Raw genomic sequence first — 26455 nt, forward strand, 5'->3', positions numbered from 1 at the left:
TTAAGATATCCATATCCATATCATAAATATGTAGATATACACAAATGCATGAAGTATCTTCACTTGGGCAAGTTAATTGAAATGATTCAAATTTCATTTTAATATTTATCATTTATACCCTCTAACATGATGTCAAATTAGGAAACACATCATTCATACATACAAACATAATTTCCAAAATTTTGATATTGTACAATCAGGATAAGTAGTGAAATAATGATATCGCTTTATGACACTAACAAATTTACAAATGGATTAAGTTTCAGAATATTATTAATATTTAAACCACACCATATGACAATTTCCCTAATTTGGAAAGCCTATTTAGAATGGCCTTTCAAAAGCACAAATCAACTAAAATATCTGAAACTCATTGGGGGAATAGGAGGATAGCCCCAGCTCAGCGTGCATGACCCAGAAAGCCAACTGTCTTGCCTAGATCTGCATGCACACTCATAGGGTTATGACAATCCCAAAGAAGTACAGGAGACACCTGTGAGCTAACTATGGCTAAATACTCTCCCCAAACACAGAGGAGGCTGGCTAGTCATTATTCATTTTCATCACAAATATGAACTTGCAGTTTTGGCAAGGTTCTGGAAAGTTTTGATTATCCTGGCCATTTGTTCAATCAGTACATTGGGGTCAGGCTGACATCAGCACGCAGGGTGCAATGCTGTGCTCAATATTGGATAAGAGACTGTAAAAATAACTGTTTTACAAAACTGAGAAAGAATAAGGCAGAAAAGTCAAATTTAAAATATCTTTCTTTCGGCTTGGGCATTAGAAACCTGAATTGAGACTCTAATATTTTTCTTAACAAAAGATCTGTACACATAAATATGTGCTATATTTTTATTAGGAAATTAGAAAAGCTTCATATGGTTTTCCTTGGCATTCTATTATTAATAGCATACTACATTCTGTTCATAATTTTCTGAGAAACCAGTGTATTGAACAAATTATCACTACTCATCACTACTATTATTTATATAATATTTTAATATATTATTTTCCTTCCACTATTTAGCACCACACCTAAGACCTCACACATTATTATGTTAAGATGCATTTGCTACGAATCTGCAATCTCAATGGGAATGAAAATATATTATAAAATTTCTATATTAACTTCACTTTAACATATTTTATTTTTTAATACTTTATTTCTGTATTTTGAAATAACAATGTAATTACATGATTTCTTCTGTCCCTTTCCTTCCTGCAAATCCTCCCATATACACCTACTAATACACCTACTATCTTTTCTTGATTTTTGATCATTTTCAAATGCATTGTCTCTTTTTAAAATTATCTCTCTCTCCTTTCTCTCTCTCTCACACTTTGTGAGTGAGTGTGTGTGTGTGTGTGTGTTTGTGTGTGTGTGTGTGTATGTGGTGATTTCCTATATACAAGAGTTTGGAGTTAGGCTTTATCTCCTAGGAATGTCAGATGCCTCACCTACATGACTGGCTAAACATGAGCTGTTGTGGGATAATCATTTTTACACTGTGGAGATGTATCTCTGTCCAGGCACCTTCAGATTGGTTTAATAAAGAGCTGAATGGCCAAAAGCTAGGCCAGAGAGGAAAGTAAGACTTCTAGGCAGAGATAGGAACTCCAGAAAAAAAGAGGCAGAATTTGCTAGCCAGAAACAGAGGAAGTGGGATGCTTAGTTCTATGCACAGGAATATTGAAATTTGCAGGCAAATGGATGGCACTAGAAGAAACCATCCAGAGTGAGCTAACCCAGTCATAAAAAGACAACCATGGTATTTACTCACTTATATATATTAGACATGGAGCAGGGGATTGCCAGCCAGAGAGTCTGGGAAGCAGGGAGGATCCTAAGGGAGATATGCATGGTAACCCGAAGAAGAGTTATGAGAGGAGATCTCCTAATTGGATTGGGACCAGGGGAGAGGAGAGGAGAAAGGGAGATGTGCGAAAGAGAGGGGGAGTAGCAGAGGGGAGAGGAGGGCATGGGAGAGCAGAAAGGTTGAGCCAGAGCAAGATTAGAGGAGAGAAGGATGAGAGATACCATAATAGAGGGAGCCATTTTAAGTTGTAGGAGAGATCTGGCAATAGTGAGATCTTCAAAGATCTACAAAAATGATACCAACTGACATTAAGGCTACCTTAAATGCCCTCCATTGATAATGAGATTGATGACTACCTTATATGCCGTCCTAGAACGTGCATCCAGTGGCTGACAGAAGCAGAGCCAGACACCCACAGCTAAAAACCGAACTGAACTCCTGGAACCCAGTTGCAAGGAGGAAGGATGAGCAAAGGAATCAAGACTCAGCTGGTGAAACCCACAGAGGCAGCTAACCTAAACAAGAGGGAATGCATGGGCCCCAGACGGATGACCTAGAGACCAGTATAGGGCTGATCCAGACATATACACACACACACACACGCCCCCAAACAAGGGTGACAGAGAAAAGGCCTCAGCCATTTATGGGACCTTGGAGAGTAGACCAGTATTTATTCCTGGCATTCAAATGGACTCTGGGAGCCCATTCCACATGGAGAGATGCTCTCTCAGCCTGGACACATGGGGGAGGACCTAGGCCCTGCCAGGGATTATATGACAGACTCTGAAAATCCCTCATGGAAGGCCTTACCCTCCTTGGGGAGCAGTAGGGAGATAGCATGTGATGGGGGTTGGGAGGGATGGGGGTCCGGGGAGGAGGGGATGGAAAGGGAACTGAGTAACATGTGAAAAAGTTAAATAAAAAAATAAATATAAAAAAGAAAGAAAAAATGGGCATAGAACTGCACAGAGATCCCAAAGAAGAAATAAAATTGGCTAATAAACATTCCTTGTGTGTTTAAAAAAAAGGCAATCATCTTTTAAAATACATTTTTCTTTCCTTTTTTTTTTTGGCAAGAATTCTGTATGAGTCCACAAAGAATGTCTATTTCCAGGGAGTTTACTTCATGAGTCACCTGCATTTACAAAGGCTGACAAACAATCTGTGGAATGTGAGACTTATTTAGTTCCTAATAAAAGTTACCCTTGGGAAGGTCAGTCTGTCTGTATGCAGGATACTACTTTGCCACTGTAGACTTGAGAGAAAGAAAACCAGAACATTGAAGTCTTACTATTTTATATATAACTGTTACCAATTTAAGACCTCCCTCCACTCCTTGCATGTATGGGAAGTCAGCAATGTAGCTGCAAAGGGAAGTTACAGTGTAGCACAGAATTCCTCTGCACTGCCTGTTTGCCCTGAGCCGCTTGAAGAAAAACGTCAGAACAAAGAAGAGAGAAGATAACTGAAAAGTACAAACACCTTGGGTAGCTTCCATGTCTTCTGGCCAATTGTCATCAGGAAAGCAAGTAGACAGGGCAATGTCTCTTTGACCAGGTGGCCTGCTTATAACAAGATTGGAGAAGGGCACATGGAGTACAGGCATGTGCACCAGCCCCAAACATTGCCTAGAAATCAACAAGCTTCAGACTTTGTTTCAAACATGGCCAAATCTTCTGTACAAATTGCTTTTTTTTATTTTGTGTAAAGTATATTAATTCACATCCTTCCATGAAGGAACATGTCATAATTATACGTTTCACTCAGACAGAAATACCTTTTTTATTAACACAGTGCCTTTCTAATGGTTTGTTTGTAATCATATATTTAATTATTATAACTAAAATAATAGGACAAGAAACTGAACCCCAACGTTTAGGGTAGCTGAAGTTTTTCCATTCTATTCCAAGTAGTAATGCTATAATTCATTTACATGTGTACATTAAATTATGAACTACTAGATGAATCTCCCATAAACAAATTCTGTTGAAATTCCTAGCAATATTAAAGCCATTGGGCAATGTTCAGATTTGCTTTCTCATCTTCCAAGAACTGGAGCTCTGCCACCCCGCTCTTTTAATCTCTGACCACTTCGGGCAAAGAACACAAAAAGGAAGTTGGCACTTACAGAGTTTTCAGTTCAGATGACAGGGCTTAGCAAATGTGTTCTGCTGCTGCTGCTTCTCAGAAAACATTGTATGTGACTAATACATGAGTCCCTTCTCCCCTAAATGGACTTAATTACAGCAAAGGGTAAGAGGAGGGAAAAGACTCAGGAAAGCATGGTGTGTTCTTGTAAGAATTGGAGTCCCTGAAGCCAAGTCACATCTCAATTATACCCAATCCAAAGATACACTCAATGCTTCCTGATACATGATCAAAGACCAAAAGGTGTTTTATTGAACAGATGTTCATAGCTGTGGCAAGGCACAATGATGAAGCATGAGGTTTTATGGCCATACAGGAAAGACATTTCACTGAAAAGTTCTTGAACTCTCTCTCTCTCTCTCTGTCTCCCTCTCCTTCTCTTTATTTACTCACATGCCCTTTTGCTCCTCTATGTTATTTTGAATTATATGTATGCTTATTGTTGATCATACACATTGTTAAAAGATCAATATTCAATTCATTTAAATTATTTAAACCTACATTTAATTAATATCAGATATTCATATCAGCTTTAAGAACACACCAAGAAGAGTAATAAATACATTGACTTTAATGAACTACTAAGTCATTAGCAATAGCATATATTTCTTGGTTATAATCATTCTTTCCATCCCTTTCTTTCTTTCTTTCTTCCTTTCTTTCTATCTTTCTTCCTTTCTCTATCTTTACTTTGGAGACATGTTCTCATGCATTAAGCTGGTCTCAGACTTCCTGTGTAACTGAAGATAAACCTGAATTCATGATCTCCCCGCCTTTAGCTCCTCTGTGCAGGGACTAGAGGCATGCACTGTCACACTTAATTTACACAGTGCTGGAAGTGAAGCTATTTAACTTAATTTTTCCAAGATCCCTACATAATTTTTTGTTTGTATTTTACATGTTTTTTTGTGAGGGGATATTTTTGTTTTATTTTGGATTTTTTATCAGTTGTTTGTTTTTGATTACATACACAGACAGTGTGTATATATACATGCATGTACTGGAATACTCTTGTACAGACCATCACATAGAGCTTGTAATTGCATCACTAACAATTTTGCCCTTGATCTTACACAGATCTGTATTTGTCTCCTGAGTAGTATTTTAAGCTGTTGCTATTTAGGTATGCTACCTCCTGACTTTTGAATAGTCCTTTAACTTGGGTAAAACATGTAATTTTGTTGTGATTAAAAGCAAAAGGAAAATCATAAAAAAAGATGACAAAAGCATATACAGGAAAGAGCCTATGAACTGTTAACCAACTAAAATTAGATATGGAAGTTTACGGACAACTGGGCTGGTTGTATCAGATATCGTAAAACAATAACCTGTAGTGAGAGAAGGTAAGAGAGGCAGGTTTTTGTCCTACAACAACAGCAAGTTTTCTTTCTGTTTGTTCTTGTAAGGAGATCAAAAAAACATCAAATACTCTGAATTCACACAGATCTTTAAAAATCATTTATTTTCATGACTAGTTACTAAATATTAATTCAATGTAAAAATGCCCAAATAAAGAAAACAAGTTGCAATCTGCCATAAGGACATAACAAACTAACATTAACAACAAAAGAAAAAACCTTAAAATGTAATGAAGGGACTAGACAAAAATCAAGAATACTGTTTCTAATGTCCTTAATTATTGAGATAGTTGAGCAAACCAGGATGTTATAAAAAGACTGTTCTGAATAGAACTAAACTGTGTTTGCATCAAAACTATGATGGTTGAGACTGCAGTGAGAAAACAGGATAAGGTGGCCAATCCAAGTGCATTTTCTGAATAATTGGAGTTCCAAAAGAAGAAAATAAAATATGTTAAACAGATTTGCCATAGGAATAATATAATTAAGTTTTTCAGGACTTAGGAACATGAAGCTATGATTAAAAATTGCAACAAAATTCTAGCACGATGAAGCAAGATTATACACAAGGATAATAATCTTTAAGAACTAATGATGCAAAGGAAATTTAAAATCATCAGAAAGAATAAGAGAGTCATCCATAAATGATCAAGAATCAGGATGGTACCAGAATTCTTAACACATAACTAGAAGCTGGATTTACTCCTCCTGTGGGAAATAACAGGTATGTTTGGACTGTATGGATGCAAACTGTGGAATATGTTACCACTATTAGCAGTCACTACACACGTTAATGATTTTCTTCATATTTTGTCCTCCAAGAATATTCTCAAGAAATTACTATAGAATAGTGGGGATGGGGGAATATTTAACTTTGGGACTAAAAAAAAATGAGTTTACATGTCCCCACACTCATGGACGGATAGCTTTGAGGGGTTCACTCCTACATGAGTATATTTTTTATTTTATTTTACTTTTAAATTTAAATAAAAAACAATCTTATTCTTGTGATATTAACCCACACACATATGAACATCTGATCTTTGACAAAGAAGCTAAAAATATACAATGGGATAAAGAAAGCATCTTCAACAAATGGTGCTGGCATAACTGGAGGCTGGCATGTAGAAGACTGCAGATCGATCCATGTCTATCTCCATGCACATAACTTAAGTCCAAATGGATCAAAGACCTCAACATAAATCCAGCCACACTGAACCTCTTAGAAGAGAAAGTGGGTGGTACCCTTGAACGAATTGGTACAGGAGACAGCTTCCTGAACATAACACCACTAGCACAGACAGTGAGATCAACAATTAATAAATGGGACCTCCTGAAACTGAGAAGCTTCTGTAAGGCAAAGGACACAGTCAACAAGACAAAAAGGCAGCCCACAGAATGGGAAAAAAATATTCACTAACCCCACATCTAACAGAGGGTTGATCTCCAAAATTTACAAAGAATTCAAGAAGCAAGTCTCCAAATCACCAAAGGATCCAATTAAAAAGTGGGCTGCAAAACTAGAGAGTTTTCAATAGCGGAGTCTAAAATGGCTGAGAGGTACTTGAGAAAGTGCTCAACATCCTTAGCCATCCGGGAAATGCAAATCAAGACAAATCTTAGATACCATCTCACTCCTGCCAGAATGGCTACAATCAAAAACACCAACAACAATTTATGCTGGAGAGGATGTGGTAAAAGGGGAACACTCCTCCATTGCTGGTGGGAGTGCCAACTTGTTCAGCCACTTTGGAAATCAGTATGGAGATTCCTCAGAAAAATGGGAATAAACCTACCACAAGAACCAGTAACTCCACTCTTAGGCATATATCCAAAAGATGCCATTCATACAACAAAGATGTCTGTTCCACTACGTTCATAGCAGCATTATTTGTAATAGCCAGAACTTGGAAGCAACCTAGATGCCCCTCACCCGAAGAGTGGATAGAGAAAAAGTGGTACATTTACATAATGGAGTACTAGTCAGCAGAAAAATTAATGGAATCCTGAGATTTGCAGGCAAATGGATGACACTAGAAGAAACCATCCTGAGTGATGTAACCCAGTCACAAAAAGAGAAACATGGCATACATTCTTTTATATATGGATTTTAGACATAGATCTGGGGAGTGCCAGCCTACAATCCCATGGCCAGAGAGTCAGGGAAACAGAACCTTCATTCAGTGGCTGATGCAGGCAGAGGCAGACTCCTACAGCTAAGCACTGAGCTGAACTTAAGAAATCCAGTAACAGAGAGGGAGGACTGATGACCAAAGGGATTAAGACTGTGCTGGTTTAACCCCCAGACACAGCTGACCTGACAAGGGTTAACTCTTGAATCCCAGGCTGATGCCTGGAAATCCAGCATGGGGCTGATCAATACCCCGTGAAGGGGGGTGTCAGTGAGGAGGTCTAGGCAATCTATGGGACCTTTGGTAGTTGACCAGTATTTATTCCTGGCATACAAATGGACATTGGGTGCCCATTCCACAATGAGAAATGCACTCTCACCCTGGACTCTTGGGGGAGGTCCTAGGCCCTGTCCTGGATGAAATGACAGACTATGGACACCCCCATGGAAGAACTCGCCTTCCCTGGGGAAATGAGGGTGTATTGGGTGGGTGGTGGGAAAGGGTGGGAGGAGGGAAGGGAAAGGGAGAGGGACGTGAGATTGACATGTGAAGAAACCTTGTTTCTAATTTGAATTTAAATTTAAAAATAAAAATTTTAATATAAAAAACAATTTTATTTTACACACCAATTCCAATTCCCTCTCCCTCTCATGCTGCCACACCCCCAAACCAAGGTACCCATTCACTTCTCAGGGAGGATCATCAAAGCCTGTTGCATCACTTGGGGGAGGACCTAGGTCCTCTCTCATGTATCTAGGCTGACAGAGTATCCCTCCATAGGGAATGGGCTCCCAAAGACCATGCACCACTGCACTACTGATAAATACTGGTTTGACTGCCAGAGGCCCCATAGACCATCCTGGTCTCCCAACTAACATCCACATTCAGGGGACCTGGTTCAGGAGGACCTGAGTTTAGATTTTGAAAACCCACATAAAATAGGTGGGAGGGACTGGAAACTTACATGTTAGTCTAGTATCAAAGTTGAGAGGAGAGTTCCCAGGAAGAAGTCATCTACTGAAATTAGCCATATTGTTAAACTCTGACCCAAGTGCAGACATTCATCATGCATATACACATTCATGTGCATCTTCACACACACACACACACACACACACACACACACACACACACACACACACACACACCATACCCAAGAAAATAAAATCCACCCTAGACCAGAAAAATTATATGATCCATATTCTTAAGTTTGGGACACTAATATCAGGGTCATTGGAAATTTATGTCTGGTAAAACTCATTGTCTATCTAATGGACCTTGCTTCACAACACACAGGCTGATGATGTTATTTAGACTGAAGGTGTCGCTACTAGGAAGACAAACAGTACAATTTAAGCTAAAGACTAGGAGTGACTCAACATCAGTCATCATAGAGGCCAAGACTAAGAATATATACTGTTAATCAGGATTATAAAATGGAACCCCAGTAACAACTGAATGACAGAGCACAGTGATCTCCTGTGACTGCCAGTACAGAACATCTACTGCCATGCACCACACCAGGAGAGTAACACACTCTAACCCCACAAAGAGAAGATAAAAGTTCTATATTTGATCTCTCCTGGGTTATACTTTAGGAGCTCTGTTTTTTGGCAGTTATTAATATGTATCTTTTCCCTGTCATGTCATTATGACAAGTAAAATAGCTTTCAGTGAATGTTATGAGTGCTAGCAAATTATCAAAAGTGAGGGTTGCTTTGAGAACCTTCCAAAGTTATAATTGATGTCAAGAGTGAGATCTGCTCTGTGGCACACTGCTCTCCCGCCAAACATTGCAATGCTTCCCCAACTAATGCAAATAGGCTACACTAAATGAGGAAATAAACATGAAAATAGTGGGTTAGGAGATTGGAGAATAAAGCATGCAACAAATGTAGGAGGTAAGCAGAATTCCCCTAAGAAAAGGTTCACTGGACAGTGCTCTTCATTCATAATCAGACTGAAGCAGGAGGGATGAGAGGCATGCAAATTCACAAAAATGGAGAGGAGAATAACTATGAAACTTTCACCATGCAAATTTTTCACCTTTAGTAAATGGTATATTTAAATTTACATAAGATAATCTTTAAGATTCATTCTCTATGATTTATTATCAATACATGTTGGATTTATATACCTGTATAGTTAGAATCACATATAAAGTTTTCAGACAAAAGAAAACATCCTGAGTAGAAAATGTTGAAGAAGTCAGATCTACAGCATTTTTTCCAGTTCTCGTGTTTTAACCTTAACAAAAAAGACTGAAGACACTGAGGCTCAACCCAACTCCATTCCTCAATATCATAATTTAGCATATTTCTATTGGCAAAGTTATCTTGAGATTCTAAATTATAGATATGGGGAGGGGCACACAGTCTCTCCCAGTAAGAAAGACAGGGTTTGAGTTTTAAGATATTTACAATGTTAATTGTAATAGTTTGTGTTTTGATATAGGTAATTAAGCCCAAAGCTTCTCTGATCTGGCTACCCTCCATATTAAAAAAGTTTTCTCAGGGACATGCTCTTAGAAACTTTCTAGATGTGGTGCCACATGTTCCAAACATGACATTAATCCTTAAGATACCAGATTTCCTTCAGACAATAGGTAGAATGCAATTTGGTATACATGATCTCCCTAGGTGGTTGTACAAAACTTCAAACTAGTCACAATGCTCCTCTGGTCTCCTCTCCCTGGTCTTTCCTCAAGAAGAGCTAATCTTAAGAACCGTTGATCACAGGGCTGGAGACATGGCTCCTTTTTTAAGAGTACTACTGCTCTTGCAGGGTGCTTGGGTTTGGTTCCCAGTTCACAACATTCTGTGATACCCACGTCTGTACTCTGGATACTGTACTCTTATAGTTCATGTACATACAGGAGGAAAACACACCTCAGACACATAACATAAAAAAATTTAGAAGTGTTGGTCAGATGATATCAGTTAATTGATGGCATTAACTTACAAGAAAAAATAGTAAAAGTTAATGTGAATATGTTTCTATAGCATCCAATCTTCTCTTCCATCCATCTTCTCATTTAATCTTGACTGTTAGTCAAATTTTCCCCTATAATATGCTTTAAGGAAATGGCCTCCTTTAATTCCAGAATTCCACCAGCTTAAGATCATCAGGGCACTGGTTTATCTTGGAGTATGGCAATCTTGTACTCTGGAAGAAACAAGCAAGGGGAGATTGGAGAACAGGGCATAGAAGGCCAACAGACACATAGAAATATGACATAACCAAAGAAGGTATGTGGCCAGCAGATGAAAAAGGAAGGGTCTTCAGGGCCCCAACAACTTCATTGCACAGTTCTTTCTCCCAGAACTGTTAGAAGATTCATTTGCATTGTTTTAAGTCACAACACTTGCTACGGTAGCTTCAGGAATCCTATGCAGCTTCTGTAGCTTCCTTGCTTTGGCTGTGCTCTCTGTGGAGGCATCTAGCTAGGGTCCTAGCTTGGGGAAATGGCATCCAATGTTGTACTGGTGAATATATTCTTTCTAATATCCACATGGCTTCTCCAGCTCTCTCATGAAGTACAGCCAACTTGTGTAGATGTTTCCTGAGTTAGAACTGCAATTTCCAAGCATTTCTATCTTCTGTTTCATTTCCCTTCCAGGATGTAGCATGGATACTCTGTTTTACTTAACAAATGTGCTTATTATCTGACTCTGTCAATGCAATACAAATGAGTGTAGGGCTCCTGGTCTCTTTTTCACTCCCAAGTCCCCAGTGCATATATCATATACCACAAGAAGCATTGGAAATATATTTGAAGAATGCATTCTATGACAGGGAATCCTGATCACTGTGACAGTCTCTCTCCCTGAATTAGACCACTGTCTCAAAACTTACACCTCATATTCTAACTTTAGAAAAGTTTTTTCAATAAGTTTTATTACTATAATACAGTCTATTTCTTTTTGTGATCTTACTCAAATAAAAGTTTAATGCTTTTGTTATGAGTTGCCATATTTTTATTATTTCAATGCTTATTTTGCATTCTCTTTTCTACGTTGCACATTTTATTTTTAAAGTAGGTTTTATTGACCAGCAGATCTTCTTTACAGCCTTTACCTACAACTTTCTTCTGTTTATGACTAGTTTGATTTTATCGCATTATTTACATTTTATGCAAATAAACAGTGTTAAAGGAGTTGAAGATATAAACTCTGTAATCACTGAATGTAGGTATGCAGGTTCTTTTTTTTTTTGCATTCAATGGAGAAGAGGCCCTGTGGAAGTTATCTAATTTCTTTGTCCATAAAAATCATAACAAAATTAATGCCTCGTGTGTGAAGTTCTTATTTTTAAAAAAACTTGAATGAATTTTAAGTTTAGGTACTTAAGTACTGTTGCTCTCCATAAAAAGAATGATTTTAAACTCCAATGAGATTGCTTACATGATGTTTATGGCTAATTTTTCCTTGTTTTATAGTGAAAAGCATATAGTATGGATACAAATGAACAATTAAAGTCATCCAGTTTAAAAAAGCTAATTTATCTGGAGCATTTGAAAGCATAAAGTTCTTGTCAATACCATATCTACCTTCACTGAAACACTATGGTCAATAGTTTCAAATTGGTAGACTAGTACCAACATATGGATTGGAAGAGATCATTAACATTGACCTTTAAAAGCAGAAATATCTGAGTTGTATAGTCCGCAAAGAAAAAGGAAAGGGAAAGGCATTTTGCATCATGAAATGAAATTCTCCTAAATTGATGCCTGCTTAAGAAGCCTCACTGATTTATGAAATATTTGCACTCTGTTTGATAACCTACAATAAGACCTGTGGTGGATTTTGATTAGATAAACAGGAAAACAGAATATATTAGAATGAGGTCATATTTATTTAAGTGGGTAGAGACATTCCCCCATCAGTGACCTTCACAGTGTTTGGAGAACTATGGCCGATTGGGAACCTTTCTTTTCTTTAAATACATAAAGTGTTTTGAAAAGATCTCCAAGGTTTTTGTTATAATCTCATATGCAAGATTTTGCCTCAATGATTTCACATACTTGCTGTTATCATACATTTTCCCTCTACCACCGCAAGGTAATCTTACACTTTAGAGAAAACTAAGATTATCTTAGAAATGTCAGCTTCTTTTCCTTGATGATCATTACTCAAAACAACGGCTTTTTAAAAACCCATTGTCTTGACATCCATGGAGAGAAGCATTCTTCAGATGACTAGAATCAATCACCATAATGGAATATACAATGTTCCACATCTGTACAAATGCTTAGGGATGAGGAGAGGTAAAAAGTGTCTGTAAACTAATTTCGGGTCTTTTTTTTAAAAAGACCTAGTTTTGAATTTTTAATCTCTTCCATAAAATATAATATAGTATATATAATAATATATATTACACCACAAAGTACTAGGCTTTTGAGAGAGTGTTATATGTTTGGTCTTGCTATATAAAACATTCTGTAGGTCTTTACAATTTCAACACAAATAACAATTGTTTTTGAGTTATAAAATCTTTTTATTTCTTTATTTACTTCTAAACTGAGGTCTAATTCAGTTGCTCAGCCTAACATTAAGCACCCAGGACAAGCAATCTTCCCACATCAATCTTTCAAATTCCTAGAGCTATAAACTTTCACCACCTTACTAGCCAAATTATAGATAATATATTTCTGTACTTAGTATATTAAACATATAAAATGCTCTTCTTGTGAGGAGAACTAAAGAGTGGATCTGTTTTTAATTCTTTGAGATTATAATTACAACATCGTCCCCTTCTTTTTACTCCCTCTAAATGCTCCCATATATTCCTCCTACCCTCTCTAAAATTCAAGTATTTTCTCTTATTATTCATATATATATATTTGTGTGTGTATACATACATATAAATTTTAAATATATAGATAGAAACTGCTCAGTCTGTGATTGTGTCTCTTAGAAATGTCAGAAGCTGCCATCAAAAAAATCTCACCCACATGACTGCCTAAAAACACGACCTGAACAAAGATGACGCCAATAGAAATGTTAACTTGGAAAGGTGAAATCTCAACCCTAGGCAAAGAACAACTAAGGAATGTGGAGAGTAGGATAAATAGTCTTCCTAGGGAGGATCAATTCAACTGTTATCCTATACCAAATGGTCAGCCCTAAAACATATACACTGAATTTTGGCTATGTTTGTCTCCTGGGAAATACCCCCCCCCCAAGAAAAGCTTCTGTCATTTTATGGGCCTGAAGCCCAGGAAAGGAAAGAGTGCATTTTGTATTTTATTTCTAGAATGTCCCCATAGCACATTCATTGAAGGCTTGGACAGGGCTGATGGGGCCACTGGGAAATGATGGAATGTTTAGGTGGTGATGCCTATCAGAAAAATTAGGGTGCTGTTATATAGCACCTCAGTTTCCCCATCACCTCAATGTGGGCAGCTTTGTTTTCCCACATGCTCCTAGTCATGGTGTTCTTCATGATCCCACACCCAGAGCAAAGGAGCCAAGTGCCCAGGATTAAAACTCTGGGCCAAGATAAAGTTCTCTTCCTTTTAAATTGTTGATTTTCAAGTATATGTCTCAGAGCTGTAGAGTTGGGAACTCTGTAGTAAAGCAAATATCAAGATCATACCAAAATAAAGTGAAAATAAAGGAGGATTTATCCTGCTCCCCAGTAAGTAAGGCTCGGCAGAGACTGAAGAAACCTTGGCACAAGTTTCCATAATAGCAAGCTTTCTGAAAATAAGTTGGGGGAAGATTGCAACTCTGAGCAATAAGTTGGGTGACCAAGGGCACCATATCCTGATGTAACCCCATCAGAGTGTACAGTGCTGAGTAAAACCCTATTTTAAGTACGGGAGACAGGGCACTGCTTTCCCCTGCCAAGACAGGGGAAGCTGCTGTAACTGCCTGTTTAGTGATAAATGTACACACACGTTTTTGAGCAGAACTCATCATGATCATAAACTGAGAGAAAACACTGAAGTTGCTGTTCTTGTTCAACTCATGTTGCTGAACTTTTGTGAGTGTGACTTCTGCCATTACTTGGAGATACTGTCAACTGGTTACCCAATACTAAATGGTCAGCCCCATAAACGTGAATAAAAGTGGTAATATATAGACTGAGAAAGCTATATTTGTGTATGTGTATATACAAATATGCATGTAATAAAAGCTATTGAAAAATGGTCCATGTATTTGAAAGAAAACAAGGACAGATATATATTTTCTCAAAAATAAAAACATGACAATAAAAAGCCAGAAAGGACTTAAGTTATAATGATATTGTGGAAGATTTAGGAGTATTCATTTTGGCATAGTTTCTGTCTAAGTTACAAAGACAAAGTAATGAAAAACAATATTGAAATTAGTAACCCATAAAATTTTTTTTCTTTTCAGTATCACATATCCAGATACTTCCTGAATTTGTTATTTGGCTTTTGTTCTTAGTCTACCATTGTTTTCTCCATATTCAAAATGATCTTCATGCCAGAAGATTTCCCCCAATATAGTTTATTCACTGTGGATAGCATATGTAACTAAACATTAATTTCAAGAGCCAGATGCTTTAGAGAGACTGCCAAAGCTACCAACACTCCACTATGCAGCACACTTTCAGATAGCAAAGAGTTAGTCTAATTAAAGCAAAACCAACAAGACAGAATCCAGATGAAGTGGGTTGTTACATCCATATGTACAATTCAGTTGCTGGTAAAGTATGACTGATAAAGCCACCATGGAAGTCAGTACAGAAATTTCTCAAGACTGAAAACATACCTAAGAAGTGAACCCACTGTGCCTCATCTGGCTGGGCATTTCTAAGTGTCACCATGCAGACACTTGCACATCCTCACTACTATTCATAGTAGGAAGGAAACTGAACTCTCCTAGATGCTCATCAGTGGATAAAGAAAATGTAGTATGAAACTGTGAAATTTATGGAACAAGAGTACAACTGTTGCTTCACAACAAAATTACCTTCAATTTGTCCTTTTCTTTTTTATAAATATCAAAACCCAGATGCCTTGGATAGTACTAAAACTCTACTATGCTGCAGACTTTCAGGTAACTAAGTCTTACATCTGATAGAGGCAAAACCAGTGATTCAAGCCAGACAAGGCTGGTTCCTATATCCATATGTACAACTGGTAATAATTTATGAGTTGAAACACATGATATTTACACTTCCTTATGTGGTGTTAATTGTGGTGTTGCCATGTGCCTTTCTCATTTAGAAATAACATCCCTTCTTAGTTTTTCACAACATTATGTTTATCTCTTAACAGCTGAAACTAACTGGAGTTTCATTTTGCTTTGGCAATAGATAAAAGACAAGAGTAATTATCACTTTCAAAACAAGGGTACCAATTTTTGACCTACATATTACAACTGTGACTAGAAGTGTTTGTGCTTGCTGGACTTTAAGAAAGTAGAATGCATAAACTTTCAAATAATTGTGGCTCATTACAATGATATTTGAAACTTGCAATAGCAATTAAAATAGTTAACAGCAGAAGAAAATGCACTTTGGAGACAAAATGAACAAACCTGTTGATAGCAAATGAATAGATCATTGGCTTATAATCTTTAAAATGTTCAAGTTTTGGTCATTACTTATAAATTGAGTAAATTTATTAATAAATATACATTTCTGCCATGGCAAGTGCCCTGTTTTTCATTAGACTGATCTCTTATCTTAATTCATTTGTCTATTTTTTTCGAAAAGTAATTGATGAATTGTTATTAACACAAAGCCATCAATGTATACTCATGAATCTTCTTGTTTACCTTCACAAATTGTCTAAACAATTCTCTGAGGATTACAGAATTTCACTACCTGTATTTATTTTGCTTCTGTCCAAGTATTACCTAACAATGACCATTATGTAATTTCCCTACAAACAAATATTGTCTTCAACTTAAGCCACTTGTTCAAAAAGAGGTCAGCTCATTATCTCAAGGTGTGTAGTGATAGAAAGGGAAAGGCAGTACAGTGTGGGTAAATGAGGTACCCACTGGCCCACTGACATGATGGGATGAATCTTCAAAGCCTCATCCCTATATAAAGAGCTACTAACAATGGCTGCTGAGAGAGAGAGAATCAGTATGCTCCCTGAGAGAGAGAGAGAATCAGTGTGCTCTTGAGACTAGTTTCCTAATAGGTGATCCATTACGAGCAGTTAACCCTAAACACATATGCGTGTTAGCATTACAGATTAAGAAGTCATGAATTTGAGAAGGTGCGCAAGGTACATGCCAGGGAAGAGTAAGAAGGAGAAAGAGAGTAAAAGATGACATAAATATAGTATTCATGAGATTATCAAAAAATAAATCATTATTTTTAAATGTATCTAAGAAAATCAGCAATAAGAGACAAGTAGGTAAATGGGTTTTGGTTGTTGTTGCTAGTGAGTAATACATCCTGTAGACCTTTAATCCTATGAAAACAGTAAATACATGTTTGATTCATAAAAGTTGAATGATTTGACCATATAAACATTTTAAACCTTATATTAACTAAATTACACAGGAAAAACCCAGCTCTATGTGAAATTAAAATAATCCATCTATAAAAATGATATTCAGAGAGCTTAAATCTCAGTTCCCATCTGCTTGTAAACAGATGAAGCATTTCAGTTGTTAAAATGCTCATTTGGGACCATGGAGATGTCAATACAGGTACATGCTCCCAAAGCAAATGAATGGAGTTCAGTCCCCTGGACTCACTTGATAGAAGGTGAGAACTGACTCCCGCAAGATGACATTTGAATTTCCACAAGTGTACCTTGGCATATGCGTATGCCCTATACACACAAATGATTACTATAATAATAACAATTGAAAATACGTAATTGCTTTAATGTTTATTTGTATGAGTCAAGTCCTGTTTCATAAATACAAATCTATGAAACCAAATGTTTAATTTGAACAATTTTAATGATATACATGGAAAATTTTAGAAAAATAATTATACAATGGAGAACAGGCAAAGAGATAAACTGACCTCTAGGTGGCTACTGAGCACTCAAAATGTTGCTCATGTAAACATGGGTGTGTATACAGTTAAAACATACCCACAATTTTGAAGTAACGCTTGTGAACTAGCTCATTAACAGTTTTCACAATAATCACATCATAAGGATACCAAACACCTTCAGGGTGGTGTAGCCATATTCTGTATCATATGGTGAAAAGGTAATAATTCCAAGTATTTGAGTGAAATCAAAGATGTTACTGTTGCTAATTTCACTTACATGTGTATTTTTCCAAACACAGATGATAGAAAATTTTGCATTCATTGTAGGTGTAAGATGCTATTCCTATTGGATCATTGTTTTCTCAACAACAGAAGAAAGGATTGATAGACTAAAACTACTTTTTCCAATGAAATCTCAATCTCACATGTGGATCATGTAAATTATGGTCTTTGTTTTTAAAGTATACCTATCTATCTCAAATAAGTGTTCTTTCATGAAAGAAAAGAGGAAAGAATGTTCTGTCAAACACTTACATAGCCCATTCTCTATGGCTTTTCATTTGGTTTGGTTTGGATTGGTGACTTGGTTTCTTTGTTTTTTTTTTAATTTTTGCTGTAAGTATTCAATGAATTAGGAAGATGCAGAGTGTATTAATCTGCACTGGTATTCATGTTGTTATCATCCATTTTGACATTTTCCATATAAATTTTGGAAACCTTAGTTACATTGTCCAAATAAAACTTTTCAACCAGCAAAATAAATTTTGTTAATCTCAACCAAGGTACTGAATATGATTTATTTATATAGGTATTAACTTTAGTTTCTTTGGCAAGTCTGGAAGTTGACCTTAGCAAAATCTACTTGCTCTTCTATTATTAAATAGTACAGAGTTGTTAGGACCTCTATTTTCAGAAGTATTTGTCTCTTGTGGTTCTTTCCTATAGCAAATAGAATCTGTATAACTATTATTTTTTCCAGTAGATATTGCTGTGAAAACTGGTCTTTTTATAATCACCAGTGAAATAAAAAAGTAACCTCTTGATATTTCCATCATCAATCTTGCTTTATTTGTCTAACACTTAAGCATGGTCAAACCCAAGAGCACAATAAATTTTTTGTTAAACTTACTTGCCATTTTTAAAGCTTAACTTTTTTTCATATACCACTTTTATTGAAATGAAGAACAACCAAATGCCAAACAATCTGTTTCTATTATAAGAAGACTTCTATCTACATGTTGTTTGCAGTGCACAAATATAGAACACATTTTTTGAATATCAAACAAGGTAACTAGGAAACCTAAAAGTCTGCTGCAAAAATTCTACCATTTTAAGTAAATAGCCACAATTATTACACAGATCAAAATGCAAACTATTCATGACTAAATAGTTTTATATGATGAAATATAAATAATGATTTGTGGAGATGACTCAGTCAGTAAAGCACTTTCCTTACAATCATGAGGACCTGATTTTGGTCCCCAGAACCCTAGTTAAAATACTTGATATGTGCCTTAGTTAAAATTTCTGCCACCAAAACCACATCATGACCACAGTAGCTCTTATAAAGGAAAGCATTTAATTGGAATTGGCTGACAGTTCAGAGGTTTAACCCATTATTGTCATGTCTATCACCACGTCTGCCTGCATAGAGAGGTAGATTGTGAGTTCTAAATATGGATCCATAGGCAGCAGGAAGGGACAGTGAGCCATTAGGCTGGACTTGAGTTCAAAGCCTTTCATCTCATGACACACCTATTCCAATAAAGCCACACCTACTCCAATAAGGCCATACCTCCTAACAGTGCCACTCCCTGTGAGCCTATGGGGATGATTTTCATTCAAACTACAACAAATGGTAGTGCACAGTTGTAATTCCAATGTACTGGGCAAAAGCAAAAAGATCTGTGGGCTTTCTAGCTTAATTGATGATCGCTTGGCCAATGAGACACCCTATCACAAAGCTAGTGAACAACATTACTGAATCCAGCACCATAGACCACTCCACCCTCAAGACAACATTACTGGGCCATGTTCCTAAGGATAGTAGGGGTAGTCCTCTATACACAGAAACAATTTCATATTCCTGCACCATACCTTGGAAAAGGTAATGCAACACAGAGTAGACAAGAAGAGTTTGAAAAGACATGCCTTGTTGGGTTGCACTCTCCAATCTATAATCATTAGGTCAAAACCATTTTGTGAAATCACCTTTCTGTACTATTTCTTCATTCTAAAACAAGATAAAACAAAGCACTGAGGATGTTTTGTCACAATGTTTTTTTTTGTGGGGGATGTTTGTTTGTTTGTTTGTTTAAATCTTTATTGAACCTGCAAATGTTCACTGTTTAGTTAAACAACAATTAAAAGTTGGCATTTCCAATTTTCTGATGTTTCTATTTATTTTGATGTTTCAAACTGTGAATCACATGTCTGCATAATCTTCCAAAGGTAAGCTAATATTAAAGGAAGTTGTCCTCTGAGACTAAACTACAAGTTTTATAGTCCTAGGTGACAAAAACTAGTTAAAAATTCTCAGGATTAGAGGACTTTAGTAATTTGAATATGAGCTCTTCCATACTTCCATTGGCTGAAGGTTTTTACATTCAATTAGGAATCTGTTAAGAGTTGGCTGTAGAGTGTACTCCATTAGGGGTGGACTTTCAAGCTTTATATCCTTGTTCCATTGCTTGCTCTTTCTTCCTATGTGAGGATGAAAAATGTTTGGAAAACTTCCTGCTCCTGGTGCCATGTCTTCCCTGTGGCCAAATCTTCCCCAACATTTTGGACTCTATTTCTAAAACTGTAACCCAAAATAAAGACTTTCTCTCATAATTCACTTTTTGTTGGGATATTTTATCACAGCAACAGAAAAGAAAAAATGCAAAGCCCTTGGGTTTGTCTCTCTCTCTGGTAAGCATCCGTCGGTTACAAACCAGAACGATACATTTTGGAGATCAACCCTCTGTCAGATGTGGGATTAGTGAATATTTTTTCCCATTCTGTGGGCTGCCTTTTTGTCTTGCTGACTGTGTCCTTTGCTTTACAGAAGCTTCTCAGTTTCAGTAGGTCCCATTTATTAATTGTTGATCTCACTGTCTGTGCTACTGGTGTTATGTTCAGGAAGCTGTCTCCTGTACCAATTCGTTCAAGGGTACCACCCACTTTCTCTTCTAAGAGGTTCAGTGTGGCTGGATTTATGTTGAGGTCTTTGATCCATTTGGACTTAAGTTTTGTGCATGGCGATAAACATGGATCGATCCGAATTCTTCTACATGTCAGTCTCCAATTATGCCAGCACCATTTGTTGAAGATGCTTTCTTTATTCCATTGTATATTTTTAGCTTCTTTGTCAAAGATCAGATGTTCGTACGTGTGTGGGTTAATACCCGGATTTTCAATTCAATTCCATTGGTCTACCTGTCTATTTTTGTGCCAATACCAAGCTGTTTTCAGGACTATAGCTCAAAACACCAAAGGACCCTATTAAAAAGTGGGCTGCAGAACTAAATAGAGAGTTTTCAATAGAGGAGTCTAAAATGGCTGAGAGGCACTTGAGAAAGTGCTCAACATCCTTAGCCATCCGGGAAATGCAAATCAAAACAACTCTCAGATACCATCTCGCTCCTGTCAGAATGGCTAAAATCAAAAACACCAATGACAATTTATGCTGGAGAGGATGTGGTGAAAGGGGGACACTCCTCCATTGCTGGTGGGAGTGCCAACTGGTTCAGCCACTTTGGAAATCAGTATGGAGATTCCTCAGAAAAATGGGAATAAACCTACCACAAGACCCAGCAACTCCACTCTTAGGCATATATCCAAAAGATGCCCATTCATACAACAAAGATGTCTGTTCCACTATGTTCATAGCAGCTTTATTTGTAATAGCCAGAACTTGGAAGCAACCTAGATGTCCCTCACCTGAAGAGTGGATAGAGAAAATGTGGTACATTTACACAATGCAGTACTATTCAGCAGAAAAAAATAATGGAATCATGAGATTCACAGGCAAATGGATGACACTAGAAGAAACCATCCTGAGTGAGGTAACCCAGTCACAAAAAGAGAAACATGGCATGTACTCTCTCATATATGGATTTTAGACATAGATCTGGGGAGTGCCAGCCTACAATCCTATGGCCAGAGAGTCAGGGAAACAGAAACTTTATTCAATGGCTGATCGAAGAAGAGGCAGACTCCCTTGGTTAAGTACTGAGCTGAACTCAAGAAAGCCAGTAACAGAGAGGGAGGACTGATGACCAAAGGGATTAAGACAGGGCTGGTGTAACCCCCAGAAGCAGCTGACCAGACAAAGGTTAACTCTTGAATCCCAGGCATCAGCCTGGGAAGCCAGCATGGGACTGATCAAGACCCCCTGAATCTGGGTGTCAGTGAGGAGGCCTAGGGAATCTATTGAGCCTTGGGCAGCAGATCAGTACCCATCCCAAGTATACACACGGACTTTGGACTCCCATAGAACAATGTGAGGTGCACTCTCACCCCGAACTCTTGGGGAAGGGTCTAGGCCCTGCCCTATATGAAATGACAGAGTATGCACACCCCCATGGAGGGCCTCACCCTCCCTGGGGAAATGAGGGGATAACGGGGGGGGGGAAGGCTCGGGAGGAAGGGAGGGAATGGGAGAGGGACCTGGAACTGACTTGTGAAGCAACCTTGTTTCTTATCTAAATTTAAACTGGAAAATAAAATTAAAAAAAAATAAATACAGATAAAAACAAAAACAAACAAAAAAAAAAACAAACCAGAACGATAATGTGTGGTCATGGAAATGAGACTTGAATTATAATTCTATGCTTGTGATAACCCAAACTTCACAGAATGCCTGATAACTAAACACAGTACAGGAGCTCCAACCGTTGTATGATCACTGTCAACAGAAGTGAGAAGAACAAACTATTTCTCTCTTCTGTGTCACCCCAAAGATCACTCAACCACCTGTATAGCACAAAGTCCCTAGGAAAGATGTTTTTTGTCTCAAAGACGTTAAGAAGTTCATACAACCTGCATCCACACAAAGGTCTCTTTGCTTTTATCTGCTCTCATTCGTTTGGATTTCTTATCTATTCTCCTGCTTTTTCTGAATTCCTTAGGCAGGAAATTGGAAAGCAGAGGGGATCCCATGGGGAGATTCCAATGACAATGCTTACCTGACATCACTCCTCCTTTAATGACAGAAGTACACTGATTCAAGTAACCACATACTTTTAAGATTCATTGGGACAGGCTCTCCCCTCATTGGCCAAGATATCACCAGTTAAGCTTGATCTCCAGGCCTGGGGACCACAACCAAGTCTACTTGCCCCTGGATAGAATTGACCAGGAGCCTGCAGAGAGAGCTGATCCACTTCAGCCCACACTCAGGGCAGAGGGCAAAGTTGAGCCCTGGGTCCCCATCTCAGACACAAGTTCCTCCCACTTGCCCTCTCTCAGATCTCATGCTATGGGGACCACAGCCAGGTTGACTAGCCCCCCCCCCCCCAACAGACAACCAAGCAACCAGGAGCCTGAAGAGAGAGCTAGTCTATTTCTGCCAGCACTCAGGGCAGAGGTCAGATGACAGAGAGCAGAGGCCAGAGAGTATTGGATTTGCTTGCACCCACCAAAAGGGAACCCTGGTCATCTACCCACCAGAAGAGGAAGAGGCTATTTCTACACCCACTGGAAGAAGTGATGGGAAAAGGCAATATAAGAACACACTCATCAACAGAAAAACAAATATGACACCCCCCAGAGTCTAGAGATTCTACATCAGCAAGACCTTAACACCCCAATTCAGATGAAGCAAAAGGGAATGTCCTGAAAAACACCTTCATGAAAATGATAGAGGCCCTCAAAGATGATATCAGAAAATCCCTTAAAGAAATGGAAGAAAAAACAAGTGCAAATGGATTAAAGACCTCAACATAAATCCAGTCACACTGAGCCTGTTAGAAAAGAAAGTGGGAGGTACCCTTGAATGAACTGGTACAGGAGACCACTTTCTGAACATAACACAAGCAGCACAGACACTGAGGTAAAAAATTAATAAATGGGACCTGCTAAAGCTGAAAAGCTTCTGCAAGCCAAAGGACACAGTTAACAAGACAAAAAGGCAGCCAACAGAAAGGGAAAAGATATTCACTAACCCCCCATCTGACAAAGGACTGATCTCCAAAATTTACAAAGAACACAAGAAGCAAGTCTACAAAGCACCAAAGGACCCAATTAAAAAGTGGGTTACAGAACTAAATAGAGAATTCTCAATAGAGGAGAATAAAATGACTAAGAGGCACTTGAGAAAGTGCTCACCATCCCTAGCAATCAGGGAAATGCGAATCAAAACAACCATGACATACTATCTTACTCCTGTCAGAATGACTAAAATCGAAAATGCCAATGACAGTTTATGCTGGAGAGGATGTGGAGAAAGGGGAAACACTGTTCCAATGCTGGTGGGAGCACAAACTCATACAGCCATTATGGAAATCAGAATGGAGATTCATCATAAAAATGGGAATCAATCTATCACAAGACCCAGCAATTCCACTGTTAGGCATATACCCAAAAGATGTACATTCATACAACAAGGACTCTGTTCCACTATGTTTATAGTAGCACTATTTGTAAAACCAGAACCTGGAAGCAACCTACTTGCCCCTTAACTGAAGAGTGGATAGAACAAATGTGGTATAATTATACAATGGAGTATTTCTCAGGGGAAAAAAAACAATGGAAGCTTGAAATTATGGGCAAATGGATGGCACTAGAAGAAACCACTCTGAGTGGTAACCCAGCCACAAAAAGACAAGCATGGTATGTACTCACTCATTTATGGATTATAGATATGAATCAAGGGAATACCTGTCTACAGTCCCACTGCCAACAAGTCAGGGAAACAGGAAGGACCCTAAGAGCGATATGTATGATACCCCAGAGAAGGTGGAATGAGACACTATCTCCTGAGCAGATTGGGAGCACAGAGGTGGGGAAGAAGGTAGCCAGGAAAAAGAGAGGGGAATAAGAGGAGGGAAAGGAAGACATGGGGGAGCAGGAAGGTTGAGTTGGAGGTAGAATAAAAGAGAGCAGGATGAGAGATACCATAAAACAGGGAGTGATTCTAGTTTTGAGTGGAGATCCTGAACAAATGAAATCTCCAGGGACCTCAAGGATGTCACCAACTGGCAAACTAAGCAGTAGTAGAGAGACTACTTTAACTGTCCCTGCCAGATAATGATTTTGACAACTATCTTACATACCATCCAAGAACCTCCATCCAGTGACATATAGAAGCAGAGGCAGACACCCACAGCTAAACACTGAACTGAACTCCTGAAGCTCAGTGACAGAGAGGGAGGAGTGATTAGCAAAGGGGAAAAGACTGGGCTGGTGAAACCCAGAGAAACCGCTGACCTGAACAAAGGGGAGATCTTGGACCCAGACTGATGGCTGAGAAGCCAGCATGAGACTGATCCAGGCCACATTAATATGAGTGTCAGTGAGGAGACCTAGGCAGTCAATGGGCCTTTGGGTAGTAGATCAATATTTATCCCTGGCACACAAATGAACTTTGGGTGCCCATCCTACAATGATGGATGCTTTCCCAATCTGGACAGCTGGGTGAGGGTCTGGACCCTCCCCAGAATGAAATGACAGACTCTAGAGATCACTCATGGAGGTACTTACCCTTCCTGGGGAATGGAGTGGGGATTCAGTGGATGGCTGGGGGGAATGGGCGTGGAGGGGAGAGAGAGGGAGCTGGAACTGACATGGGAAGCAAGCTTGTTTCTAATTTAAATATATAATAAAAAGTGTTTAAAAAAGATTCATTGGGACACACTAATGGACAATTTAGCATTCAGTGTCTCTGCATTTTGTGCCAATCACCAGTGCTGCTCACAGAAGCCTCTGGACATTGTCCTAACTCTGTAAGAGAAAGACTTTATGGCCACAAACTCCATTTTGCCTCTTTGGCTTTTTTTCACCTTGAGTGATTTTCCCAGCATATCTGAAGTTGCAGGAACCACTTCAGGTGTAGGGGGAAGGGACTGATAAGGTCAGTCTACTTTGACCAATCACATGATCAGGTGTTACCCTCTGTTCCAATCAGCTGGTCCCAGAACCAGAACTGCCTTCTGGTCTGCAGCGAAGATATTCTCAGAATTGCCATGTGGGGCCCTTGCCTTACTTGACCAGTTCTAGCTCCTGTTCTCAACACTCCTGTTGGCACTCTGAATACAGAGTACACGCACAGTGCTCCTCCTCTTCCTTCTGTTGATGTGGCAACATAGATTTTTTTTCAGTGCCCTCTCCACCCTTCATCTCTCTAGGGATTCCCAGAGTAGCAAGTGACCACATCTGATCTTTTGGGTGGCGTACAGTCAGGTGTTCAGTGGAAAAGAAAATCTTGGCAGCAGTATTTTGTCAGTCTTAAACATAAAAATAGGCTGTCTTCTCTAAGTTTTAAACTCTTATTGCTGAAGCCTCCCACTTCTCATAAAACTTGACTAAATAAATTTTTTTATACTTTTGTCTTTTCTTTTGCTATTCAAGTGGTGACCATGCCTGTTATGTTGTGATGAAAGACATCAGACTCTTCTGCTCCATAAGGCTCACATTAGAAACTGGAGTGAGTTTTCTTTGTATTGCTTCATATATCTTTTCAGAGAACTGTATTGACAAAACGAATTTTTTTGGCACTAGATTTTGAGTACACAAGTAAATATTTAGAATGGTTTAGATTACAAAGTTCAACACCTTACCAAGTCAAGTTAAAACTTAGTAATTACAATTGATATCAAAATACAATCATGGAATATGATGTCATAATATATACGTATATGTATACCACATATGTATGAGTATTACCACTACAGTGATGTTTGCAATGGAGATGACAAGTAAACAAATATAAATTGTGCAAAGGTTAAATGAGGTCTGTTTTGTTCTTAAATTTGTTCCCTATAAATAGCTTATAGCTCATTATAGCTCACTTGCTTCTGTTAATTCATGTCTGTCACTCATATTTCCTAAACCAATAAGATCTAGAAGCCTT

Source organism: Mesocricetus auratus, unplaced genomic scaffold, assembly GCF_017639785.1.
Source record: "Mesocricetus auratus isolate SY011 unplaced genomic scaffold, BCM_Maur_2.0 Super-Scaffold_100011, whole genome shotgun sequence".
In the NCBI taxonomy this organism is placed as follows: domain Eukaryota; kingdom Metazoa; phylum Chordata; class Mammalia; order Rodentia; family Cricetidae; genus Mesocricetus; species Mesocricetus auratus.